The 6,000-nt window shown below is 34.2% G+C and overlaps 1 protein-coding gene across 6 annotated transcripts in view; it reads left to right on the forward strand.

Annotated features, from left to right (window-relative positions):
* Nucleotides 1-6,000, forward strand: part of DACH1 (dachshund family transcription factor 1) — a 354,874-nt gene that overhangs the window by 189,525 nt on the left and 159,349 nt on the right. The window lies entirely within an intron of this gene.

Genomic DNA, 6,000 nt, shown 5'->3' on the forward strand with positions numbered 1-6,000 from the left:
TTCTGGTTAGCTTTTCATATTACATCTCTTAAGTACAACTGAAATGAGTCTTAATTAGTTATGTACTTGTCTCAATATAAGTAAATATATTCATGAACTGTAATTCTGTACAATTCAGTAGCATTAGTAGGCTGTTATTAAGAAGTAATGTGGCAGTACAAAAATCAGTTCACCAAGGAATGCTATTTTAATTATCAACAATATGCATGCAAGATCACATGAAGTGAAAACCAGATTTTTGTTTTCCTTTGAAGAAATCTTTTAAAAATGCTTCTGTGATAAAACGATCTTAAATGATTGTGATAGTACTTGGTTATCAACACATGCAATCAGTATAATATTACTGGGAAAGTTGTCCTCTCGAAAAGAAGAGGACAGTGTGGAAACGTTGAAGATCAGGCGGGTGTCTTTAAAATCTGGAAGGGGTGTGGATATAAACAAGTAAAATGAAAGGGCCAGGTAGACCCTGAGATGCTGAAGGAACAGTAAAATAATGAGGAGTGAAAAGTGTAAATGCAAAATTCAAGGGAAAGAGCCTGAACTCGAAGCTAGTTTAGATTTGAATTTCAGTGCAAAACAAAATGCTCAAATTTTGAGTTAGAAAAGTGTTACTTTGCTTGGCAGTACTAGCGATAAACCAGTTGCCTATTTATGGAAATAGGGAAGTTTGCAAATAATGAACGTGTAAACTGCATGAAGTTGTGAGATCTGTAGAAGGAACAGCTGAATTCCATCTGAATAAAAATAATTAAGAACCCATCTCAAAATCATTGTTTGAGACCTGATTTAAATAGTTGATCTGCTCTTGCACATACTGCCTATTTAAAATGTATTCAAGCTATTTTAGTAGGACGAAGTAAGTGAAGTAACAGTATTGTCATTGTCAAAATTCCTTTTCAGCCCCTTAACTTACTTGTTAACTTCACTTAATTTCCCTACTTAACAGAATGAAGAATTTAGTTCATTTTGTTCTGAAAAAATAGAATTGGTCTTCTGAATACATTGAATAGCATACAGTTGTCTCTATTCCATGAGCAGTGCATCTGGAAATATAGCCTGCTTGATTGTGTGTAGAGTTCTGAAGTATACTCTTCCTACAGAGATTTTCTCAAAAATGATTTGTATTTATTTTTTCCTGCATAGTGGATCCTGTCTAGTGTCCAGGGTCAGTTATGCCTATGGAATCAGAAAAGTGATGATTGGTAATAATGATGCCAGAATGTTATTAGGTTCATTAAGTCTCTATTTGACATTTGCATTACTGAAAATCAGCATATTGTATTATCTTGACAGGAACTCGTATTTCAGAAGTGTTGCATGTTACGGGTATACGTGTGGGTGGATTGTTTTTTTTTTTCATTTTTTTTTCAGATGTTTATGGTTTTTCAATTAAATATTATCAAATCCATATATCATTAACAATTTAAATTATGACTTAATAAGAATAAATTTGAAACTTCTGAACGTTGACAGAAGAAAGGAGCAAAACAGAAAAAGTAATCAGTTATTTGTTTATGTTTTAAATGATGTTATGCACCAGACCAAATTAGAAACAAACAAACAAAAAAACATTCTGAAAGCTTAATTTACAATTTATCCCATGTGTAACAGGCACTATGGTATGTTAATTACATGGATTGAACATGCCTCATTTTTGGACTTTCGTCATATATGTAAAAGAGGAAAAATGAAATATGGGCTCTAGAGTCAAATTGTCAGGCTTATCACAGATTTGTTTACTTCTGAATTGTCTTGCTTTTTGGTTTTAATCAGATGCTTAATGTGACTTACAGAAGTCATTTTTGTAAATGAACATTGTATAATTACACAGAACACTACACAAATTTATTAACTTGATCTTTTGAAGCAGTGGCCAAAAGGTTAGTGAGTGAAGGGAGTTAAAGGAAACCAATGATACTAACAAGTAATTATTTTATATCTCTCAGTTTTGCATGGTAACCTTGAGCTTGCATCCTCCCACCAGAATTACCATTTCAGAAGGGAAAAGAAAGGGTAGAAAAAAAAGAAATTACAGAGGAATCAGAGTGAGGTATTAACACACTGAGTAAAATATATGGCTGCAACGCCTTTCTCCCCCATCCACAATCAATTGGATTCTTTTAGTTTAATATTTACTTGCTAAGATGAGATGCTAGTCTGCATGGTGATAAACAGTCTGCTACTGGCATCTGAAGGTGACCTGTCAGTTCATATGGACAAATCTCCTGCTTACTGAAATGTACAAAATAAATCATTAAAGCAGGCAGGTGCTCATTCCCAGATTTAAATCACCATAGATTTATGATTTGAATTAATGCTTCATTTGGTCATAGAAATAGATGCTGAGACAAATGATATGCAGTGGTTGGGGCTTCCATACTGTAGCCATCCTAATATTGATTACTGCGATGTCTTTGCAATCTCTTGTTTATATCAAGTACTGTCTTGTGACAGCTTGGCTGATATGAGCTACATTGCAGATAAGGAGGAAAAATGTCCTGGGTTCTCTTTAGTGGCAATTCTACATACAATAGGCAGGATAGATAAATTAATGTTTTCTTGTTTAAAAAATGAATTCCGTATGGCATCAAACAAAATGCATTGTTTCTAAGATTATGCTGTGGTTTTGGTTTTAATTTCAGAGTTAAAAGAAAGAGAGTGACAAGGTCAAACTTTAAATTTCATTTAAGAGGTTCTGCTCTTTGTCATATTAACATCTTCCAGTATTATTAGGATCAGTTGCATATTTACCATCTCATACTCCAAAGTTAACGATAGGTAGAGCTCCTCAATTATTTCCTTGCTGCTTAAGTACTTACTGCCCTGCCATTGTACTTCATTAACCTGCAGCCACAAAAGATAGAAGCCTTTAAATGTAAATGTGTTTAAAGCTCTTTCTGTGAGCTAGGCTTTGCATTCTACAACATGGTAGGAAGTGAAGAACAGTCTATACTTCCCAGACATTTTATATAATGAATATACTGTGCGTACTGTTTAGGGAATACTCCAAGGATTTGTAAAGGCCTTTGCCACTTGCTAAAATCTGACTCATAAAACTCGTAAACAACTATCAACAATAGTAAATTACTTGCTTAGTAGGAAATGAGTTCATATCTATTCAAAATGTGATCACAAAACAGATGTCCTAAGAAAATGTCATTGTTTAAATTACATTCATACGAAAAAAAAAAAAAAAGAAAAAGCTATTATTTCTTTAAGGAAGTGAAGCAATTGTGAAGACTTTGGTGTTCTCAGTTTCTAAACACAGTTAGGAAATGCAAAGCAAGATTTTACACTTGGCTAGCATGTTAATCCATAAACAACCACCAAATGTGCTGAAATTTAAGAGGTTTTCTTGTTAGGTTTCCTGTTCACCCGCCTTGCCTTGTAATATTTAAAATTATGAGACGCGTCTTAAGATTTCCTGAGATGTGTTGTTCATAAGTAATGATGATTACTTGCTTGTTGTTTTTTTTTTTTTTTTTAATCCAGAATCAGAGATAAAATGATTTAAGTTAAATTATTTTTTCTCCAGTGACCTTGCCCAATAATAGAACAGTACAACATGCAGTCATTTCCTTTTTCTAAACACACATGTCTATTTTGAAGGAAAGAATTACTTTTATGGTTTCAGGAAAAAGTCTTGGAGACCTTGAAAAAGCAAATAAAAGGAAACAGAGAATGCAGGCCACTGAGCACAGCTCTGCAGTTGCACATCTGATTCTCTGCCTTGGCAATGTTAATGAACCTCAAATCCTCCCTATAATTAGATGAGGGAATTGCTTATATTTTCAAACAGATGATGCTGCTATAATGAAACGATTGACAGGGAACTTAAGAGTGTCTACAGTAGTCATTTGGTTTCCATTTTTTTTCCTTTCCCTTTTCCCTTTTTTTTTTTTTTTTAAAGTGTAAAAAGAAGATTGGCTGTAGATACAGGTCCTGGGAGAGGTAGTAATTTACACAGAATGCTATGACAGGTGTCTTTGTATAGCGCAGAAATAAAATGGAAGAGAGAGAAATGATGGGCAGGTACAGCAATTTTTGGGGAGGGGGTGTCCTGTGCTTATTCTGCCTGGGTTCTTTAAAAGGGGCCGAGACTCAAGAGATGGATCCGGATTGAGTGCACAGCTGTAACTGCTGATGAGCTAATTGCTCCTTATCTCTCAGTCCCATTCATCTTCATTTTTTACCAATTACTGAGAATTATCTGTGTTCTCAGTTGGATATGAGAGTTAATCCTTTTTGGTTAAGCTGGCAGTACTGTGAGCAGATTCCAAATCATAGGGTGAAAAAGCCAGAGCAAGCTTGTTCTAAAACTCTCTCCAGTTCAATGACAGTATCACTCATATGTAAGAATTTTTCTTTTATTTAACAGAACGCTAATTTTACTTTTTTTCTACTTTCGTACAATTATTAATGTATGATTTTCTCTTAATGTAAGATGAATCTGTGTTCACATCCACTAGGTGGATGAACGTGTCCGTTTTTCTAAAACTACTCTTACAAAAGTAAAAATACGATAAGCAGCAAATTCAGGCTGAAAATATTTTTGCAGTATTGCAGTGCTTAGTGTTTGACATAATTCTTTAAAAGACAAGACTGTACTTGTAATTTTGACAACATAGGACAGAAGACAAATGCTTGTCAGGGACAGGTATCTACTTTTGTAAATTTTGAGATCTATGCATGAAAAGTGTTGTCGAGGTGATAAGAAAGGCATAATTGTACAGCCTTAAGGACAAATGTGGTACACTGAAAACATGGCATTTGAAGCTAAAGGAATACTTTCATAAAGCTTTCTTTTGGGAATGTACAGAAGAGCAGAATCAGATCACTTAGGTGTAGCCAGGTCACTAAACTTTAAGAATTTTGCTTCTCTTCATGGGAGTCGGAAAGAGTCTTGAATTTCATGGCTAAATGTAATGCTAATCTGGCAGCGGAGTTCATAATTTTGCAGGATCTGCTTCCCTACCCTTTAATTGTGATTGTTAAATTTTCTAAACAAGGCAACGGATTGGATGTTATGATCTGAACACCAGTTAGTAAATTAAGGGAATTACTAGCACAGATTCAATCTGTCCTGTTGGACAGTCAGTTGTGCTATGGTAGTGAGAACTTCATCTGTATTAAATTCTCACTACAGGATTCATTTAAAAGAATGCATACATTTGTATCCGAGTTAGTCATTTTAGACTCCCCTTAGATTCAACAGAAGGAAATAAAAATTGTGATCCATCTCATCCAAAAGTGGACGGCAAACATAGGTCAGATAAATTGCACCTTAAAAGTGCTTACTTAGTTTTAAAACTACGAAGGTGCAGTTATGTGAAGAATAACTGAATCTCGTGGTGCAGATGATTAAGTTCTTTTGGAAAAAGATTTGAATGAGTTAACACATCTTTCCCAAGACATTGTCACAGAAGTGATGAAACAGAGACTGAGACAAAGTGAGATGGTGTTCACCCAGAAAATAAACATACTCTCAGGTTTGTTCTGATTGTGCATCAATTCTAAAAAAGTGCTTTTACCAGTGCAGGACGTACTGGGAGAGCAGGCTTCTAAATCCACTGAAGTTTAGTACAAAACACATTTGTGTTTTGAGTCTGCTCTGCAGTTGTATGAGGATCATCTAAGTGATTAATTGTATCTTGTCCGTAAGATTAATAAAAAAAAATCTATTTATATTGCTGAATCACATTTACTTTATTTCCTGTTCCATGCAAGATAATTGTAGGTGGATAAATACTTGGATAATCTAATTTTCAATTGAATTTTTTTTTCAATATACGTGTTTTATTGCTCGAGCCATTTTATTTTTGTTAGGGCCTGGTGTGAAAATAATGAAATTGTTACGCATTCATTCAGTTTTGTTTCATCATTATTTGATATTGTCAGTTAATAAACATGATACTTTGTAAGTGCTATATTTAGAAATCTAAGCGTAATACACACTGTATTTTGCTGAGTATTAACGATACTCTGTCTTTCCTGTGTTAT

Source organism: Lagopus muta, chromosome 1, assembly GCF_023343835.1.
Source record: "Lagopus muta isolate bLagMut1 chromosome 1, bLagMut1 primary, whole genome shotgun sequence".
In the NCBI taxonomy this organism is placed as follows: Eukaryota; Metazoa; Chordata; class Aves; order Galliformes; family Phasianidae; genus Lagopus; species Lagopus muta.